This window comes from Lepidochelys kempii, chromosome 12, assembly GCF_965140265.1.
Source record: "Lepidochelys kempii isolate rLepKem1 chromosome 12, rLepKem1.hap2, whole genome shotgun sequence".
In the NCBI taxonomy this organism is placed as follows: domain Eukaryota; kingdom Metazoa; phylum Chordata; order Testudines; family Cheloniidae; genus Lepidochelys; species Lepidochelys kempii.
This window is the reverse complement of record NC_133267.1, coordinates 12,834,920-12,857,520: the sequence shown is the minus strand read 5'-3', so window position 1 is coordinate 12,857,520 and position 22,601 is coordinate 12,834,920. Positions and strand designations below refer to the sequence as shown.

Genomic DNA, 22,601 nt, shown 5'->3' with positions numbered 1-22,601 from the left:
AGCTGGTGAAATATATACCAATCATCCAACAGCTAGCTTCATGTTAACATGTATAACAAAGCCGGAACCATTCCTGTTTGACAGGACTTTACCATGCAGTAATAAATAAGGGTAAATTATTGATGGAGATAACTACTAATATTATTATGACCTCAATTAAGTGCTTTTTTCAGACACATTAGCAACAAAAGGTCTTCTCTCCGCTCATTGCTGTTTTTTCAAACCCCACTTTACATTCAAATCTAATTGATCAAACCTATTTGCCATTTCACTGTGAGTGGGTAACCATAATGGGTAATCTATCAGCATGGTGCTCCCCATAAAGCTATTAACACCTTTTGTTGTTTGCCTCCAGTTTCTAAACGTGCTGAGAGGTTCAAAAAGACAAACCCTACAATCTGTTAGGATTGTACACACCTGTGACTTGTGGCACTCTTAATTACCATACTTTTTAAACTCTACAGTTAAATACTGCTATTTCTGACACCAAGTCCGTCTTTATTTGCTTATGAGGCTGTGAGAGAGCGAAATGAAAGCTGATTAGCAAGATGGCAGCTCCATTGCTTGCAGTGGGGGTGAGTTTAGGTGAAGCATGCCATCTCCCCATCGCTCACTGCTTGACTTTAGTCATCAGAGTTGAGATTACTCAGCAACAAGGCAAATAAATAGAGCATAGAGTTTTTTTGCCCTTTGGCAAATTGTATTAGTTACAGGGATACATGTGTCAAGTATGGATCAGTTGTTTGTTTGTCAGAGGGTTTTTACAAAAGGACAGAGGGAGATCATTTCTGGGGACAGATTGTGTAGTGTGCTTACTGTGGGATTACATTCATTAAAAAGTAAAGAGCTAATGATATAATAAGATGCAGACTAAGTAAACTGAAGAACATAAAGGCAAAGCTCAAGTGTCCGTAAGGATGTCTCTCTTTTCATATCATCAGTTCAAGTTTTCAGCTTCAAGAGGAAACCTGATTAATTCTCTTTCTCCCGGCTGCATCCCTCAGCTTTGTAAAAGCTTGATACTAGAGTTTTAATTTTGGAGATTCACCCCTTTAATACCTTTATCAACCATATAGGAGACTGGCTGGGACAAAGCAATGGGGTATGGTACCTTTGGCTTCATCATTTACTGGATCAAGTTAAGCCTAATTATAAGTCATTACCTTCTTCTGGCTGTTTGTTCAGTGGCCAAGTTAAATGAGATGACAGTCCCCATCCTTGTGGCCAACTATCCAGGTCACAAAACCCAAGGGGACATGATGGCAGTTCCATCATAGAGGCTGAGGACTGAATGTGCAGGGAAGTAAACTATGTCTCCATGCCTAGGCTTGGTCTGCACGAAGGGATATTAGCAACAATGCATCAGTTGAGCTATACCAGCAGTGGCAGTGATGGGAGTGCATCTGTAGACAAGGATGTTGGTAACACCAGAAACCACTGGAATCGTGCCTAGATCAGGGCTGCCGCTGGAGAAGCAAACCAGCATCAGCTCCAGTGGCAGATTTCCTAATGCAGCCATTGGGACAGTTGAACTGGGAGTGGCACTGGTGGATTTTTTTTTTTTTCACATTTGTCTGGTATACACCCAACCTAAATTCAAGGGCAGAGTTTTGTTTCCCTGCTCAATCAGTCCTTACCCATCATGGATGCCACTTATAAGGCGGGGGGGAGGAGGGGTTGGGTTGGTTTCTTTAGCTTGGTGCCACAAGTACTCCTTTTCTTTTTGCGAATACAGACTAACACGGCTGTTACTCTGAAACCTGTCGGTTATGATACAATAACCAGAATAACTGTATAATATGGCTGCTCATGCTGCATCTGTCCTACAGCTAAACCATGTCATTCTCCTGGGTTGTTAAGCTAGCCCTCTTTCATATGTAATAATTCATAAATTAAAAAGAATCTCTAAATACAAAGCACCCCAAGTAAAGATGGGTATAAGTGTGTGCATTGCCATTGATTTAAACTGAATGATGCCAGCTTATGCCAGAAGTGAATTTGGCCCTTCTGCGTCAGCATGTTATGAGTCACACACTGAATAAAATAATAGACATTTATGTTGGTTTCAAAAATGCCTTTAAGACACATTGCTCAGAAGCGGTCACACTCTGATTAGCTGTTGGTACAAGTAATAGGGTAAATTAACTAAAAGTTTAAATAATAATATGAGACATTTGAGTGTTTTAAAGTGGTTGTTACTCACTCTTTCAGTAGCTAGATGCTATTCATGAATGTAAGTTACACTAATTGACTAGTGCTTCCAGAATAAGGTCTCAAATAGTTTGCCACATTGACAATTTTCTTTGCTGAAATCACCTTTTGTATATCTTTATCTTGTGTTAAATCAACCAGAACTGTCCTTTGGCCATCTTATTGGAGTCCCGCATGGCAGAATATGAGGGAAATTGATGACAGCTCATACATCTTGCTGTCTGAAAGGAGATCCTCCTACTGGATATCATGCAGGGCAGCAGTTTAGAAGCCCACCCACTCTTTCTTCAGAAGAGGTTGCATTTTCCTAAGGCATTCCATGGAGAGAGAAACATGCACCATCAAACAGCAGAGCTCCACGCACTTAGCACTGCATAGTGATTCTGACTTAGGTGACAGTTCAGCATTATCTTAATAGAGGCTGCCATTCATATACCAGCTGGAAACAAAAATCAATAGACTGTGAGAATGGACTTAAAAGGTAAACCATGGAAATAAGATGAAACACCCCCCCCCCCAATCTCCATCAGTGTACTAGTATGTAACAGTTATGCAGTGTTTTATGATTTCAAACAATTGCAGACAATTAATCCTTACAACCTCCTTTGATGTAAACAAGAATTACTGTTCCCATTTTACAAATGCAAAAACAGACAAAGGGCCAAATTAGCCATTGATGTAATTTATTAACTTCAATCTAGTTCAAAAGGGATGGATTTGGTCCAGAGAGGTTATGTGACTTGCTCAAGGTCACATAACAAGTCATCAGCAGAGCCAGGATTACTAGTCAGGACGGCCTAGCTTTCAGTTTCAATCTTTGTCAAAACCAGGCTGCCCAACTCGCTGCATATGCACACGTGTGTATGTAAACACATAGGCAGTGAAAATGTTCAAAGGAAAGTGATTTTTGGTAATATGGTCATTGAATATTAGACAAGCTCTTGAAGCTGCCGCTACAAGTTCCTCGCGGTGGCACATCCATCTCTATTACTGTGTACATATGTGCAGTGGCTGTTTTGAAATGACCAGTTTCAGGCACTATTTAATTCCAAACAGCATTTGCCTGTAATACCATTATAAGCCAAATCAAAGTGCCTTTGTGATAGATCTGTAAAGTCTAGTTACAGAATATTGTTCTCTCTCTCTCTCTCTCTCTCTCTCACACACACACACACACACACACACACACAGAATGTATTTGCAAGGATATTGAGGCAGAGGCAAGAGATGGAAAAGGAAAAAGTCCATTTAAATGAAGAACAGTGCCAAAGACACAGTTGTAAGGTACAGACGGGGAAGATCATTAATGAAAGCACCGAAGCAGCCCCATCTGTGATAGAATACTCAGTCTTTTAGTCCCCACTGCTGTGTTTACTGCTCCTTAATGTGGTATTGTTTACTCACAATTAAACTCTTTACCATTAATTTAACTTTCAGATGCTGAATTGGTCACACAGATTCAAATCCCAGGGTCCGGACAGATGTGTTCTATACACTTGTTTAAACACGGCTCTCATTAGGAAGTAATGCATGTATAGCAAGCTGATTACAGTACAAAGCAGGATGCTTTATCATGGGAGCCTCTCTGGAGGCACCAGTGAGTTTGTCAGCTGCTGGTGCCACTCTTCTACCACTCACATAATGAGTGACAGTAAGGCCCAGGGCCTACTTAGCTGCATGCTAGGAATTACACAGTTTCCCTGTAAGAGCACTGCAGAGCTGCTGGATAGGAAGCATCAATTGTTGTCAGCCTAAATTTCACACCAAAGATAACAAATGCTTGCAACCAAGGCAAGGAGATAAACAAGTTTCCCAACCCATGTAATTAAAACATGTCTGCATATTTAACCAAGATGTTCTCTAAAATATGGGAGTTGTGAACTGGTAACAGACATCAACCACAAATGCCCAAAGTAAAGCGAAGGTTGAAAATCTTATGTGATGATGATGCATTTCTTTGCATTGTAGGGGAGTACTGAGTTATGAACTGGGCAATATTGGAGCTTTACTTTCAGTGTTGCAATTTTCAACTACTGATATTTTAGGAGAGGTATAACATTGGGACTCTACGAAAATATTGAATGGAGAGTTCTACCTCGGAAGTCGGCTGCTTCTGGGCTTCTAAAAGCGGGTAGGAGAATTTAAGTAGTTTTTTATTGCAGTATATTTGATGTTAATTTCTCCTCTTATATTTCCTTTATCTTAAGAGAACACCTTCCTTGTAATGTGTGTGTTGGGTGAACTGAAATACTTAGTCCAAGATTTTGCAACCAAAGGGACCCTCAGCCACAGGATAGTATTTTTTTACCCTTCCTTCGCCTCCTGCCGCTGCTCATTAGCTATTGAAAGAGATACTGCGCAACTAGAGGGGGTGTGGGGGAGAAACAGCAATTGTAGGTAATTTTCCTATTTTTGAAGTATCCATCATCCTATATTGTAGATCTGTAATTGTTTCCTTTAGACTTTTGGATGCTTTTTTGTGTGCGTGTTGAATGGAATAAGACTCTAGGATGAACAGAAATCTGAAGAAAATTCTGCTCAGATTTTCCTCATCTGACATCAGTAAATTTATATCCGAGACTTTACAGAATTGTTGGCATTGATGTAGCCTGTTTTTCAGTGGAACTGTAGTAAAGTTCTCTTTCTCTGGCATATTTTAATGCTGGTGAAAGGTGTTACCCTATTAGGCCTTACTTGAAAGTGGGAATGCTATTACCCGAGCCCTCCTGCAGGAACAACTTTAGCCATCCCTGTGGTAGAGGGGAAGTGGATGAGGTAAGATTCTGGCATGACAGCCCTAGAGGCTGAAAGCCTTTATTTTCCCCAGGCAATAGGCACAGCAGAGGCAGTGACAAACTTTTCTGATCGCTCTAAGAATACAGATAATTATTTTTCTGTGTTCATTCAATCCTTAGCGTTTCTGTTGAGATTGTCAGAAGGGGCACCAAACAGCACTAATTGTGATGGTGGGGCTCTGGCTTGTGTGTGCTAGAAACCCCAACTCATTTCAGAAGGCCAGACGAGTGTGTGCGCAGTGTCACTTAAAAAACAAAAAAACAAAAAAAACCCACTTTTTTTTTTGCTTTGAATTTTCATCATGAAAGATTTAGACAATGGGAAAGATTCCATAAATTGGTTTATTTAATGTATGATGTTCAAATGGTTTGACATTGTGTTTATAGCCAGACTTCTATTGGGTGTAAATGAAAATAATCCTAGCTGACATGCATTTCTTTTTAAAATCACAAAGATTTAAAAGTTCCAAATCCACCATGAACTGAATAAAGATTGCAAGAGTGTACTTAAAAATAGCATTTGATCAATTTTTATTATTTTCTTTACACTAGATTAACTATAATTACATATTAATAACCTAAAGCATTAGATCGCTTCCAAGTGCAAACTAAGAAAATCTAATATTTCAATTGTTTAAATTAGAGCTGAGTGAATGATTCACAATGAATAATTTATTCGATTAATTTAACCGCTAATGATTGTACAGTATCCACAAGCAGATTTCAGTTTCTATGAATGTGTTACTTGATAAATGTTTCCCAGTTTTTTACTCAATGAATTGCTCATAAATATTTGAAACTTGAGCGGTGTTGCTTTTTTGTGATTGGTCAGAAAAGTCCCAAGACATTGTTTCTGTTCCATTACTGACACAGCTTATACCACTTCAGATAGGAAGACTTGCACGTTGAAACTGAAAATGATTGCTGTGAATATCTTTATTGTATTGTTATTGTGTATTACCATGCATTTGCAATTCACTTCCTGTTTTTAACAGTAAAAAAAATCAATCATTTGAATGTTTGCAGGAAGTAAACATGTAAGGGGTGAAAACAGGAACAAAGTGAATTCATATAAAATTCAAATCAATATTCATGACACTTTTTTGCATTATTCACCCACCTCTAGCTTATGTGTCTTTCACAGCATGTTGGTATTAATAGGCTTCATTAAAAAAAAGTTGCATGGAACATATGTTAGAGGATTATCTTGCTGTCCTGAGATTGGGTTATATGCATGGAACAGAATACATTATTCAGGTTGGTTTTTAATTCACTTTAATAAGAATTGGACTGCACCTGAAGTAGATTTACTGTACAAGCAGTACCAATAATTAAAGCTGAACAAATAATTTTTGGCAAATAACTTTCTCAAAGACATTTGCTTCCTTTTTGGCTCATTGACTGTCCACAAGCAAATCAGTTTCCTCAGATGCATTTTCATTTGAAATTATTCACAAATAATTCCCCCTTTCATTGATTGTTTTAAACGAGTTCACTGCAAGTATTCAAAATAGGAGCTGTGTGGGTTAGTTGTGAATCACAATTTGTAATTGGTCACAAATCATATGGCAGTGTTACTGTTCTGGTTGGATGCCATGTTCTCTCACTTTTGTGGTGAATATTTAAGCACAAAAATTTAAAGGGGCAAATTTTCTAACATGCTAAATGACTTAGCAGCCCAAGTCCCACTTTCAAAAGTGACTTAGGTGCTTAGAAACCTGTGTCTCATTGAAACTCAATTCCTGGCACACTCAAAAAAGGAACGCTCAATTGTTTGCAGTGAAAGGGTGCAAGCATGGATGATGCAAATTCTTTTTCAAATTTGAGTGAATACTCAGAGAATTGATGATGGGATTTGACCAGCTCTAATGATCACTGTACTTCTGACAGAAGTTCTCTTTAATGGACAAGTGAGAGGCAGAATACAACACTTTTCTAGCCTTGTCACTCTAGCAAGAGAATTATGGTACATTAATCCTTTCGAAATGCCTTTGCTAATTCTTGTGTTGTTTCCCAGCAATCTCAAGACTCTTCTTCAGTGAAGCCTACACATTCATCCACACACTTTATTAGGCATTGTAAAGTGGCTACACCTGCAGTTTTAAATGACTAACACAAATGTTATAATGGCTGTGATCAGTCAAAGAAAAAGTTCAAAGTTCAAAGGTCAGCCTATTGTAAATGGAAACTAAGAGATATAGGATGATAGCTTGTTAATGTTATTTACCTCATTCAGCTAAAAAACTTTCTCTGTGACTCCCTTGTGTCAGGAGGACTAACGGGCAATTCTGGGCATTGTTATTTGAATAGGGGTTAAATTATTCTGTTTTGTCATTAAGTGTTCCTTGATTGGCAATCCACAACACAATAGGTAATCATTAAAGGAAGAGTCATAAAACTGTTACGCTATTTAAAAGTGAATGGTGAATGAAGCCAGATATCTCCAAGACACTTTCTACGGCTCCTGGAGGAGGAAGTTAGAGCAGAAAAGTTTAGAAACTACACAGTCACATTCTGGAATGATCATCTATTCAACAAGAATTCCCAGTTTTGTTTTGAAAAATCTTTACCCTGCACTTACTGCAAGGGCATCTGTTAATACTTTCCTAAAACATGTATCAGTGATGCCAACTCTTGTGACTTTATGGCACGTCTCAATTTTATTTGCAGTTTTTCAGAACGCCCCAGCTGTTCGAATTGAAGACTACATGAGAATTGCAGCTTTTAGTTTTAAGTAAGTTGCTAGCCCTTATGGACGCAAAGAAAAGCTTGAAAATATGAACCAAGTAAAGACTCAGAAGCCAGGCAGCAAATTAAAAGTACCCAAAGTTTACTATTAAACTTTGATTTTTATGCCAATCTCATGATTCTGTGGGGCTTGAGACATGATTTTTGAATGCTTGAGGCTGGCAATACTGTGTGACATTAATGTTCTAGGCTGCCCATACTTTCCCAACACAAGGACCTTTGTGCTATTAACGTGGTCTGACATCAGGGTTACAAGCCTATTATTTATTATTCATGTGACGGTGCCTACAGTAGGCCATAACCAAGACTGTATAATATCCATCCCCATACCCCAAAACATATAGTAAAAGAGACAACTCTCATTCAAGTCGGTGGAAATCTTTCCACTGACTTTGATAAAAGCTGAGTCCAGTCCTTGCTCTGTAGCATTTGGCTTCATATTTTTATTCCAATGCTAAGTGATCCCTGTCTAGCTTGTAGATCCTGGTAACTACAGGAGGAGGCTTCCTAGCCAGTTGTCTAGTCTGCCCCAATCTGACACTAGAGGGTAATGGCTTTTCAAGAGCGAAAAGAGCATAACTTGTAACTGAAACTGGGGCTACAACTAGTTGCTTAGGAATATGTTCATTGTTCTTTAGGACTGAGATTGTAATCACCACTCTTGTTTTCTGAGACAGAGTTGCTCCTTAGCCTTCAAATACGGAGGATCAATCACATATTTTGTCAAGTTTCAGAGTAGCAGCCATGTTAGTCTGTATTCGCAAAAAGAAAAGGAGGACTTGTGGCACCTTAGAGACTAACCAATTTATTTGAGCATGAGCTTTCGTGAGCTACAGCTCACTTCATCGGATGCATATTTTGTCAAATAGAACTAGTAATGAAGGCTGCGAGTTTCTCATGGAGGTCACGGATTCAGTGAATTTCCGTAACCTCTGTGACTTCTACAGCGGCCGGTGCACCTGGCTCGGGGCAGCTCAGGCAGCTCTGCATGCTGCCTCTGCCCAGAGCACCGGCTTCACAGCTCCCATTGACTGGGAACCACGGCCAATGGGAACTGCGGGGGCGGTGCCTGCCTGGCCACGCCTCCGCCTAGTGGCCGAGCGAAGGGGATGTCAGCGCTTCTGGGGAGCCCACCTCACCCCGTCTCATGCCTCAGCCCTCTGTCTCCCTGTCCCCCTCCGTCCATTCTCGCCTCCAACACCCAAACCCCCACCCATCCCCCCAAGCAACCGGTCATCCCCTTCCCAAGTTTTATTCACTGGTATTTTTAGTAAAAGTCATGGACAGGTCAAGGGCTGTGAATTTTTGTTTACTGCCCGTGACTTGTCTGTGACTTTTACTAAAAATACCTGTGACTAAAACGTAGCCTTACTAGTAATTAAAGATTTAATTATTGCAAGGTGTGGTAAAGTAGGCCATAAAAACTGCTCAGCTGTCACCTCGCGAGGTTGTGATTTACAGCTTACTCTTGGTTTTGTCCATATCTGAAATTTGTCCCAAAATACCTATTTAGGCACCAATCCTGTAGGCACTTACATACTTGAGTAGTCCCATTGATGTCAATGGGATTGAGGCTTTAGGAAAGTGGCTAATTTGCCAGATTTATACTTTAAACCTGGTTTAAAATAAACAAAATTAAAAAAAAATGTTCCAAACTCCTACAATGATGTTTTAGAAAACCAATGGAAAAGGGTGGATTTTTTGTGTTTAAATAGAGTATATGTATATTTTTTTGAAAAATATGAATTTATCTTTAAACTTCCACGAGGCAAATATTAGTCAGTTGCCCTTTTAGAAAACAGTTTTACAATTTTTTTTTTTTTACTCTGACAAATATTGGTCTTGATGAGCGTTAAGGGACTAGCAACACTGAACATCAAAGTCCTCATTATTAACCAGCCAGCTGCACTTCTCACCACACTTTCCCATCACATAAACCCATTCTTATCTATAGGGACCCATGTCCCCAGAGACATGGAACAAGTTCTTCTCTATGCTAACTGTGCACAACAGTGTCAAATTATGTATAATGATTTTGTAATGTGAATTAATGCTACCAGGGACTGAATTGAGACTGCTGATTTCATTACCCTTAGTACTCAGACTGGATTGGAATATGAATTCAGAGGCACAGATAAAAGGCTATGTACACATGGACTTTATGAGCCAGATCCTCAGCTGGTATTAATTGACATGGTGTCACTGAAGTTTTAAATCAGCTGAGGATCTGGCCCTAAGAACTTATGATTTACATAGACTCCTAAAGGAGTGCTTTACACCTTTTACTGCTTAAACTTGCTTTAGAGCTTGATTCTGATTTCATTATACCAATGTAAATCAGGAATGACTCCACTGAAGCAGACCTTCATAAAATCTGTGTGAGATCAGAATCAAGCCCTTGGCGAACAAGCTAATAGAGTAGAACCTCAAAGTTATGAACACCAGAGTTATGAACTAACCGGTCAACCACACACCTCATTTGGAACCAGAAGTATGCAATCAGGCAGCAAAGACAAAGCAGCAAATATAGGACAGCACTATATTAAACATAAACTACTAAAAAAATAAAGGGAAAGTTTACATTTTTTTTTTACAAGGTAAGGTAACTGGTTCTGTGCTTGTTTCATTTAAATTAAGATGGTTAAAAGCAACATTTTTCGTCTGCGTAGTAAAGTTTCAAAGCTGTATTAAGACTATGTTCAGCTGTAAACTTTTGAAAGACGTTCATAACATTTTGTTCAGAGTTACGAACAACCTCCATTCTTGAGGTGTTTGTAACTCTGAGGTTCGACTGTATTGCAAAGTTCTCAGAGGACCGAGGCCTGATTTACACATAGTTTTTGAACTGGTATTATGTCAGTTAAGGTGGTGTTTTTTCTTTTTAAACCTGAATAGTTATATTAGTTCAGCCCCTAGTGTGGATACAGTTATACCAGTATAAAGGTGCTTGACACTGGTATAGCCTCTTCCCCTTGCCATAGTGGTATAACTATATCCACACCAGAATGTTGTACACCACTTTAAATTATACCAGTATAGCTGAAGTGGTACAAATTATCTGTCAACAAGCCCTAAGAGACATGGAAAATGGACGAACTGCTATAGTGGAATGGATAACACAGTGAGATTAGTTTCCTTCTCCTTTCTAATGCAAGTTAAAAAAAAAATTGGAAGGAAAAAAAAAAAACTCATAAAGCCAGATTCTTTACTGGTGTAAATGAGCTCAGCTTCATTGGCTTCCACAGCATTTATCCCATTTACTCCAGCAGAAAATGGTTTTGTGATGAGGGAAGGGATATGGGTACAGTAAATTTCTAGCTAATTTTTAAAACTTATTTACCTGCTAACTTTTGATGTAGAAACAATGTCCCTAATATACTCCTCTAGCACTTCAGACTCAAAGGAAAAGAAACTAATCCACCTTCAAAATTAATAAGATTGGGAATTACACTACTTTGCTGCAGTAAATTGCATACAGTATCAGATGCCCTTGTTCCAGCACTGTACCGCTGTCTGAGTGTTTGGATCTGAGTAAGAGCCAATTATAAGCAAATTAGATTCAAGATGTGCAAATGGAAAGGAGGCTCTTTACAAAGCAATAAAAAAAGCATCTAAAATATAAATGGCCATTAAGCTTGTTTCCTCTTCGCTCTTATACATACCAGCCAAATGATTTACTTTCATGATCTAATATATTTAAACTATCTTGGTTGTAGGGGTCATAATCACTATGAGATAGGAGGAAAGACAATGCTAATCGAAAGTAAACTGTGAAACCTTCCCCCCACCCCCATGCCACTAATCTTAATTGAATGAATCTCTTGCCATATGTTGACAGTGAACGATTACTCAAACCTGGGAGGCCAGGCTGGACAGAGCCTCCAGAATAAATAAATAAATAAATAAAAATCTTCTTTAATCATTAATTTGTTCATTCATTCCCATTTGCTTTCATTCCTCAATCTCTCAGAAGACATACCCAATGCAACCTTCCTCCTCTTCAGCAATAATTTTTAAGTGTTCTTCCCTACATACTCAAATGATTTTGAAGAAACTAAGTAGCTTGAAATGAATCCAAGCAAAGATTTTATTTTTAAGTGAAATCTAGTTTGGGTTTAATAAAAGTTGAACATTTTGCTGAAATATTATTGGAATGACAGGTTTGTGAAAATACTAAAAAGAATAATACTTTTTATACACTCAGAGGGAAACCAGTTTAGGTTTTGGAACTAAGCTACAGCACAGTAGAGGAATTAGGAAAAGCCTACCCAGATGAGCCTTTAATTAAGAAGTATTTCATAACCCATCCATAGATTATGATTAACCCCAATCAGGTGCAAAACGGTGGAAAGGAAAAGAGGACAGAAGGACCTAGAAGCTTTCTTTCCTTGTGACACTGTGCAGCGGCTAGTCATAATGCCAGTCCTTGAGGTCTGTTGGAACAAGGACTGCACAAAGCAACCACCAGTAAGAGGGGCAGGGAGGGGGGCAGGGAAAGACTTGGCCATGCTCTCCTCTTTGTACCAGCCATTTGAGATGGGTTAGCAAGTGCATAGTGTAAACTGTAGCAGAATGCTCTGGCCTACGTGTCCCAGCATTCCTGGGGACAGTGTGCTTGGGTTAGACAAATCACTGCCAGGAGCACTATTGGCACAGTAACTCCAGCCCCTAGTATGGATCATGAATAAAGATCCATAGATTTAATTGTATGGGCTTGACCCAAAGCCCTTTGAAAGTCAGTAGAGACATTAGTGGGCTTTGGATAAGATGTGAATATGTCATGTATGATACTTCTCCTAGATCTTGCTGAGGCTGATGATTTGGGAGATGGTTTGAAGTTCTGAAGTTAAGTTCACTTTAATACTTTGTTTATACCAAATATACCATTCTCCTAACACCTCGGGTTATAAGAAGGGCCACCATTTTTAAAGCCAACTCCTAAGTGTTGCATGTGTCACCTCAGTTGTAGACACTCTTTTTTTTTAAAAAAACAATAGCATTGCTAGTTTTTTAGCACCCAAGAGTATGTTAGGCCCTTGCAATAACAGCTAATAAGACAGCTTTCAATTCTACCTTTTGTACCTGCAGCTGTTTGTATTTGCTGAACCTCAACTGTAAAATTAGGCCGAATCCTGAAGTGAGATCCAAATGGGATAGAGAAGTCTCCTTGTAGGATCAGGGCCCTTGAAGCTGGATTTAGGTGTCAAAATAAATTTAACAAGGCCAAATTTTTAAAGTACCAAATAGTTTTAATTAAATAGTACTGATTGGACCATGAAGAATTCGGAAAAAGATTTTGATGACTATCATGCTCTTCATATTTTATGTAATTCATTATAGAAGTATATAATTTAAAATATTGCTATATTACACATTGAAAGACTCTCACCGTATGCTCTTACATGCCAACTGATGTTTAAAAGCATATTTAGTGGTGATTCCAGTAAAGTGCAATACAAATCTTTAACACAGTAGTTGAACCTCACTAAATATATAATCATTTGTATTCAACAAATATCTAGCCTAAACTCCTTAGATATAAGAAAGTGTTTACAAAATTAAACTTATTTTCTCAACATATTTATTCTCGGTATAAAGTAGCTCCATTTTATTATTCCATTTGATTTGGTTTGTACTCTTAAGAGAGTAACTCTGTCTTAAGTATGTCCTTGGGGATCCATTGCACTGTATAGCTAGACCTTCTTCTAAAAGAATGGAAGTCACATTTCACTTTTTAGTGTGGGTTTTTTAAAAATCCCATCTAATTCACAGAAAGGAAAAAAAAACTCTTTCCACTTTAATAAATCTAACACGAGTCATTTAAGAAATATCTGAGATTAATAGGAAAAAAATAAATCTTTCCATTGACAAGAATAGGAGGAAATAAATTCATCCCATTTCTAAATTAAGACAGCAGATTTGGTAAGCTCTCTTCCTAGAGACCATACTATTTTAAAGTGCCATTTCATTTTATTTTGATGTACATCTTTAGAGCAGATTAACATTGATTTATAAAATGTTTGTGGAAGTTTGCATTATTCTGAGGTAATAAATCCATATGCACATAGTTCTGTATTATATAGATCATTTAAGTGAGCGTAATTTTAACATTTTGATGACAGTTTTAGGATCCTACCAAGCAGTGATAAACCTAGCAGTTATACTACGTGATAATTCTACCTTTCATTATAATGCGGAGTTTCTCCATTCTAAATCAGGCCAAGATGCAAGTTAATACCCATGGGCAATATTCATTCATTATGCATGTACATTATTCCTAAAATTATTGATAATACTTTTCAAAATAGTTATTTTACATACATTAACTCTTGCAGCTATATTAGTATTAAAGATACCTTTATTAATCTTGAATATTTTGTTGAATAATAAATATGGTCTCAGAGGCTCTTATGGCTTCCCTAAGTTAAAAGCTACTGTCAGCTATAATGCTGTAAATCAGTTGTTTAATTATAAAACAGGGCGTTGGAGTGCTGTATTTTTATCTGTGGTTGCTTATTTAAATATCTGTGCTTTTATTAGGTTTGTATCATACTGCATAGGGACATGTTTTTTTTTTTAAAAAAAGGAAAAATCTCAACACAGGCATTCTGAAGGGGTAAACAACTTGCATTATATAGCAAGCAAATAGGCACTTTTGCCTGTAGTTATACACATTGTAAAGCTTGTTTGAAGCTAATGGGGTTTGAAAAGGTTCTATGATAAAGAAATATATGAATACTTCTAACACTGCAGAGGCCTCAGCTACAGTTGAGATGTATTTAGTGTAGCTCAAGGTGTTGAAGGGAAGGGACAGTCACTCTACAGACCTCCCTAGTACCAGGACTGTCTGATGGCCAGACCAATCCCCAGTGTAAATTAGGGCAGCCATATGACTGCTAATTTATGCCACTGCTCTTGGCCTCCGAAAGGCCATTCCGACAGACTGGGATCAGTGGAGCATAGCGATGCCCAGGCCACACTTTCCCTTGGTGAGACCTTTGCATCGGGGGCCAGAAAAGGGGTGGTGTAGGAGTCCTGAAAGGGATTCCCATACAAAAGGCATCACCTCCAGGGGCTGGTGAAGCCAGCTTAACAGTTGTTTTGTGCCATCCTACCTGGCAAAGATATGTATTACAACATGGGTGTTACAGTTGGTCAAAAAAATATGACATTTTGTTGAAGCCAAACATTTGTGGAACTAGACTAGTTTCAATGGGAATTGTCAACAGAAAGTTTTCTTAAGTCTAGCTTGTAACTGAGAGGGCAAAATGCCAGCTTACTGGTAGGCCACTCACTTGGGAGACAATATAGAGCTTCAAGACTCTACTTTGACTGGTTCAGAACTGGGACTTGAACCTGGGTTTCCTCACTTCCCAGGTGAGTGCCCTAACCTGTTGGTTATTCTGGTGTGGGTCTCTTTCTCCATATGTCTCATTTTTGTTCTGCCTCAGAATGAAAACAACTTCAGAAGCCTTTCACAAAACTAAACTCTTGTTTTCTGGATCCACTTCAAGCATTACTTTAGGCATGGTGAGATTCCTGAGCTAAGGGAGCCAATGTTATGAGAAGACAGAGAAGAGAGGTAGTGACTATCCTCAAGGTTACTGCTCTTGTCTTCTAGATTTAGTTATTTCTCTTTAGATTTAGAAAATTTAGGAAATCACAGTACTTCTGTTCTCCCAAGGTGGCTCTAACATTCCACCACGTCTTTCTGACTTGCTTCTTGGCCTTGGTTGGAACCTAAAATGGTTCTAGCCGAAGGTCTTTTATCCTTTAAACCCTTTTGCCTTTCAGGACCATCCTACACCCTACTCTTCTTTCCAGACTATTACCCCCATCCTTTCTTTGTCTGCTCCTGACACCTCTCACACTTTCACTTCTAGGCCTCCAGAGCTGACTTCTGGGGTCTGCAAAGCCCACAGCTGAGCCACTCCCCCCCAATTTGGGGTACTTTAAAAATAAAGGGAGAATCTCAGCTATCACTAAAAGGACATAAACCAAGTTTTTCAGCCTGTTCTTTATAAACGTGTAGCCCTGGAAATGCAATGAGATGTAACCATAGAATCATGGAACTGGAAGGGGCCTCGAGAGGTCATCTAGTCCAGTCCCCTGCACTCAAGGCAGGACTAAGTATTATCTAGACCATCTCTGACAGGTGTTTGTCCAACCTGCTCTTAAAAATCCCCAATGATGGAGATTCCACAACCTCCCTAGGCAATTTATTCCAGTGCTTAACCACCCTGACAGTTAGGAAGTTTTTCCTAATGTCCCATGCAAGCTAATCACTAGGGATGAAAGCTAGTCACAGAGTTTTTCTTAAAGTCATAGAGTAGTCACAGTCACCCACAGCCACTCTGGAAGAATCATAGCCATTAAGTTCCTTGATTTCTGGAACGATCCCAGGTCAGTTCTCAGCAATGGGAGACAATGCCGCCCAATACCACCAATGGCAGTATAATGCCTGTGCCTGAATCAGCTCTTCTGTGGCACCATGATCTTCAGCCACAAGGAGAAGCAGTTCAGTAGCATGAGAGGCAATCTGGCCTCGTGGATTGAGCATGGGACTAATCCCAGCTCTGAGAGATAAATGCCTCTTCCCTGTAAGGCTACACAGAGATGAAAGCCTCCTTTTGCAGGCTCTCTCCTCTAGAAGATCTGCACAGAATCAGACACAATTTAGCCTCAAACCTCTCTCTAGACTTGTTCTTCACTAATAATGGGTAGTTATGTGTGCATGTTTGGAATATAATACGTGGTGGGTTCCCCTTTCTATTTTGGTGCATTTACCACAGAAAAGTTATTTTATATTTTCATACATTGTCGCGTCCCCCAACCCCGCAACCCAAACCAGAGGAATTATCAGTATTATGTTTTTTGCCAATTCTCAACCAACGGAGAGATTTTGTTCATATTAATAACCAAATGCAAGTCCGTCTCCAAACGGTCTGTGATTGCAGCTTCATTAAAAGCTTTTTTTAAAAGACGCAAAAAAACCCCACAAAATAGATGCAGGGTACAAAAGACTAATTGTAGTGGCAGCATAATTTACCAACATACATGAAAGCCTCTCTCTGGTATTTCCGAAATGAGGGCTGAGACTCTGTATGGTTCTCTGGGAGGTACAGGTACAGGAAAGTGCAGCTAGGAAGAAGTGGGGATGAAGATGCCTTTAAGCATCGTTGGGTATATCTATACTACCCACTGGATTGGTGGGCAGCGATCAATCCAGCGGGGGTCAATTTATTGCGTCTAGTCTAGAAGTGATAAATCGATCCCCAAGCGCTCTCCTGTCGACTCCTGTACTCCACTGGAGTGAGAGGCACGGAGTCAACGGGGGAGCGTCAGCCGTCAACTCACTGCAGTGAAGACACCGCGGTGAGTAGATCTAAGTACGTCGACTTCAGCTATGTTATTCACATAGCTGAAGTTGCATAATTTAGATCGATCCCCCCCGTGTAGACCAGGCCTCAATGTCTTCCCTATTCTGGGCTACTCTAGGGATTAGTACAGTCCCGGTCATAAATGAGCTCATCAGGAGCTACTCGAAGTTATGGTGACTCCTGCAACATACCCAACACTGTCTGTGTATACTAGTGGAACTCCCTTCCTGCCCCAACACACACCATTCTGTCCCCAGCACCACCCCACATTGTTACAGTGGCATACAAGGGTGACATACAGCAGTGGCTCTCAACCTTTCCTGACTACTGTACCTCTTTCTGGAGTCTGATTTGTCTTGCGTACCCCAAGTTTCAACTTACTTAAAAACTACTTGCTTACAAAATCAGACATAAAAATACAAAAGTGTCACTGCACATTATTAGTAAAATATTGTTTACTCTCTCTTTTTACTTTATAATTATAAAATATATCAACTGGAATATAAATATTGTACTTACATTTCAGTGTATAGAGCAATTTAAACAAGTAATTGTCTCTATGAAATTTTAGTTTTTACTGACTTTGCTAGTGCTTTTTATGTAGCTTATTGTAAAACTAGGCAAACATCTAGATGAGTTGGTGTACCCCTGGGAAGACCTGTATATACCCCAGGGGTACACATACCCCTGGTTGAGAACCACTGACATGCAGAGAGAGTTCCTCCATAGCTGCATCTAACTTTATGTGGATTTAAAAAAAATCCAAATGCTTTTTGTTACATCAAATAAAACTGGGAAGAAGTCTAATATACTTTATACTGTTCTGTTCCAACTTTAAGTAACACTTCCTATTGGGAATAACTTCAGAGACTTGGATTTTCCTAGTTTACTAACTGTAATAAATAAATCTGAATAAATCCAGACTTCAACAAGGAGGACTGAATCAGCCGCATTTAATTTGTATAGTGAAAATATCCTGATATTAAAAGACTTAGCACGTTGGGCTCTGTGTTTAACAACGAAGTGAAAAACTCTGTGGATTACTGTAGAAGTAACTGTTCTGTAGCTTTTTTTAAGTTGATATCTGAAGTCACACACCCAGACTTTTTCTTCACATGACTAATCCACTCTCCTGTGACCTCTCTTTAGTTTGATATTGAATCAGGAACAGAAACTGTAGCTTCAGCTGACCCCAAACATTTAGTTACATTAATCACAGGGTGTTTTTGGACTCTAAGCGTACTGAATGAAAGACACTTTCTTCGTGAGACATTGATCAAACAGTCTACAGGTATCAGTACATCGAAGCACATTAATCATCTTGTACATTATCAGTTCCACCAGTAGAATATGTAAATGTGATTCCTGTCAATGATAAGGGAAAGTAGAATTTATTCCTAAAACTGGTCCATCTGGAGCTGCTGATATAATCTTACCTAAGACAATAGGTGTAAAGATAAATTTTAGCATTACTGATGCTGTGCTGCCAATGGACATGAAGTACAAGTAAATTAAAGGTAAGAAAAAAAAGAGAGCAGTCACTTGTGGGATTTGCTGTTCCCCTACATAGTGGAGAGGATGTTTTCTGCTTAATAAAACAGTGCAGCTGTATGAAAGCTCTTATAATTGTAACCACAGAAGTTCTGCTTAAGAGCATGCTGTTCTTCCTGCATCAGTGCTCTTGCCCTAGAATATACCTGTGATATACTTGCCTTGTGGCTAAGGATGTGATGTTCATACTTACTGTAAAACTCTAAGGCAATGACTCACCTTCACAGATGGCTCACCTTCACTCATACTAATCAGGCCGTTTGAGTGAGTTGCAACATGTATCTTGCTGAGAGTGTTTTACATATCCCTCTTTGTACAACATTATTACCTCCACAAAAAGTGTTCCAGCCAAACAAAAATTCACTCATTTCCATATCTTGGGCCAGATTTGGGAACAATGCTAAATAGGCACCCCATCTCCACCCTAGTATGTATGTGCCTATGTTCAGTCCTCGTGGAGATTATTTCTGACAGGAGCAAGAATAATCTAGATGTGGTATGCACCCATAGCTCTCTGCTGGGTGTAGAAGCTTGGGTGGCAGAGGAAACGGAGGGATATATAGACAGAAAGATCATACGCCTGACTACCATGTCCCACCCCTTCATTGCCCTTACCTGTTATACTGTCATGGAGGGTCTGCAGAGTTGGAGTAGGGGTGGTCTTCTGTCCCAGGCTCCCTCTGTTGGGCATGGACTTTTGGGTGGGTGCCTCTAAGTCTTGCCAGAATGTGGGCCCTGGAATTTGAAAGAAATTAAGAGAAAAATCCAGAGCACAAAGTGTGGAAGTTAAATTCATTTTGGGTCTGATCCTACCTCCATGGAAGCTAGAGACACAAAGTTTTCCCACTGATGTCACTGGTGAAGGATCAGACCCTGTGTTCACTACAATCGGCTTCATCCTGTCAATCATACTCACCTGAGCTTACAAGCCGCCTACTCACCATGGGTAAAGGAACAGGATGGGGCCCTACTGTAAACTACAACAAAAGAACAGTGCTTTTGTAGTCTTTTAACCAAGGTTTCATTATGTCGCTACTGAGAAGATGTAATAATGATTAAGGAGTAACTTTAATTGTAACCCCTCTTTCTTTGAGTGCTTATCACTTTCCAAACATTTTCCTTTGGGCTGTCATGTCCCTGCTTTGTTTTCGGGCCAAAAGATATTTTTTGGACAATCTGGTAAAATTCCAGCCCATATCATCCCCTTCCCCCCTTAGATCAAGGGAAGGGATCCTCTGCAAACACATCCGCCTCTCCTTCAGCACAGAAAGGAGACTTAAGCCACATTCCATGGCATTGAGTCGGTCTTGCCAATGCCAAGAGAACAGAACAATCTGTGCAGGAGGTAGAGGATAGGCAGGGTGGGGAGGCACATTTCCTGCTCCTCTTGCCCTCTCTCCCCCTGAAATTTCCTGGATAAGATTATACATTTCAAGGCTTTTCCACAGAGGCACCATAGGATGTTATCAGACTGACATGGCCAGCAGGGGAGGCCAATGGAGACACACTGCTAGGGAGTGGTCAACTATGCTGCCATTGTCCCTGAAAACCCATCCGGAGTTGGTGTTCATTTAAGGGATGTGGAAACCGAGGTCATAGTTAACTTATTCGAAGAACACCATTCGTTTGAGGGATCAGTGCAGGGTTGCCAATTTTGGTTGGACATATTCCTGGCGGTGTCATCATAGGACAATTTTTAATTATATATTAATGTTTAATTCCTGGAGACTCCAGGAAATCCTGGAGGGTTGGCAACAGTAGATCAGCATCAGAGAGAAATCATTCCATTGGTCCCTCCTGACTATTGCCTCCTGATCCATGGAGCAGAATAACTGAGGTGCAGCCACAGAGGGGCTCAGAGGGATTGGGAATAATAATGGCACTGCCCTACTTCTGCTCTCACAATCTGCATTCTCTCTCCTCAGTGATGAAGAGGGGATAATCAGGCCCTTTGCTAATACAACACTATTAGTTCAGATTTACACTTGCAAGAGTTAGGAAACTCAAAGTTAGGTTTCCACCAGCAATTGCCACTGGTCCATACAGAGGAGTCTACAGTGAAGCTGGAGGTGTGATTTCCAGCTTGGCTAGATTTACTCTTGCTAGTATTGATTGAGCTAATGTGCTAAAAATAGCAGTTTAGCCACTGCAGTGCAGATGGTGGGGTGGAGTAGCTACCCAAGGACAATCCAGTCTGAAACCCTAAGGACATACTTAGGCTTCTTACTGCCTGTATCACTGCAGGCCTGCTGCTATTTTTAATATGCTAACTCGATCAACGCATGTACTTCTACCCAAGCTGGAAATTACATGTCTACCATAGACATACCCTAAGATAAATTAATAAATATGATGCTGCATATGATATGTATGCAGGGTTGGGGGAGGACAGTTTACAATTGCTACAGAAGTTAAAAATCTGTTGAACTGTCCTACGCTTTGCAAGTTTAAAATTTTTAGTCATAACATTGCATTCATGTTTCTTTTTTAACTCCATTTACAAACTCATTACTGTTTTATGAAAGACCCATTAATAGGGCTGGTCAAGAAATGGTTTTCCCATCCTGAGATTGAGATTTCAATGACTTTTCCTGTCTGTAATCAGGACAAAAAAAGTCAAAATCTAAACAAACAAACAAAAACAAACAAACATGTTGTGAACTGAGAGACCCCCCCTCTTACCCCCGCCACCCCAAATCCATTAACTTGAATGGAATGTTTTCTTTCAATAATTTATAAATGTTTCATTTTGATTTCAACCATTTTTCTTTTTAACCTGGTTTTAGTATAAATTAAGTTGAACTTTAAAACAAAAAGTCATTTTGAACCAAAAAAACAAATGGTTTCAAAAGTAGTGAAAACATCCCTTGAAGTGTGTGTTAACTACTTATGCTAAACAACCTGTTTCCCCTTGTGTTTTAGCTGAGACATTCTGAGTACATTTCTCAGATCCCAAGACGGGATCTGTGTAAGCTCGAAAGCTTCTCTCTCTCACCAATCCAAACTGGTCAATGAAACCTATTACCTCACCCACCTTGTCTCACTCATAGTTATGCATGTACAAAAACTGCATAGACTATTACTGTCTCATTCTGAAATGGAGAGTCAAAGACTCAAAGACTCACAGCCAGACAACATGTGTCAATCCACGTATGTAGCTCTTACCTTGGGAGGAAGAGGTGGGGATAATCATTATCTGTTAGGTTCACTCCCTCTGGGGCACCTGGGATTGGCCACTGTTGGCAGACAGGATACTGGGCTGGATGGACCTTTGGTCTGACCCAGTATGGCCATTCTTATGTTCTTAAAGGGCAGTGCATGACATGGGCCTATGGGTGAATTTCAAAAGCTAAAAATCAGCTCTGTACAGGCTGAGGCTGAAGCTACATCTCAGAAGCAGCCTCTTGCTTTGCTATCAAAAGCTGGAAAAGGCAAGTCATTATATTTTTATCCATTGTACACATTGCCCTTCTCCCATCCCTTCTCAGCCTCCCCCCTCCCTTTTGTTGTTGTTTCAGTATAATCTGTTTAAAGAGCTATATCATCACTTCAGAGCATTTAGGAGTTCCTATAATAAAGCAAAGGGAGTTATGGCACCATTAGTCATTTTCTAAGGTGTAATCAGCTAAATGATAAAAATAGCTGATTATAGCAGCAAGTTCAGACCACTGGAGTAAAGAGGGAGTCAGCATTTCCATTACAAACCTCGTTATTGAGAGGTTTACAGTTTGACTGTATTAAAAAAAAATTGCTCCAGGCTGAAACTTGGAGGACTGAATTGTCTCAACCCCCAGAAGTTATTTATTTAGTTTTCCAATCAGATTTAAATTGCTTAAACTGTTCTGATTTTACTGTCTTTATTTTATTTTAAAACCAACCAATCAGCTTCCTGATGAAGACATTGTAGTCCTGGGGA

At 39.5% G+C, this 22,601-nt stretch overlaps 1 protein-coding gene across 1 annotated transcript in view; it reads right to left on the bottom strand.

Moving 5' to 3' along the window:
- IRX3 (iroquois homeobox 3) overlaps nucleotides 1-19,355 on the bottom strand; it is a 106,408-nt gene extending 87,053 nt beyond the window's left edge. Inside the window, exon 1 of the mRNA XM_073307590.1 lies at nucleotides 19,301-19,355. The gene's annotated coding sequence lies outside the window, so the exon portion shown is untranslated. The remainder of the gene's footprint in view (nucleotides 1-19,300) is intronic.
- Nucleotides 19,356-22,601: the final 3,246 nt, after the last annotated feature.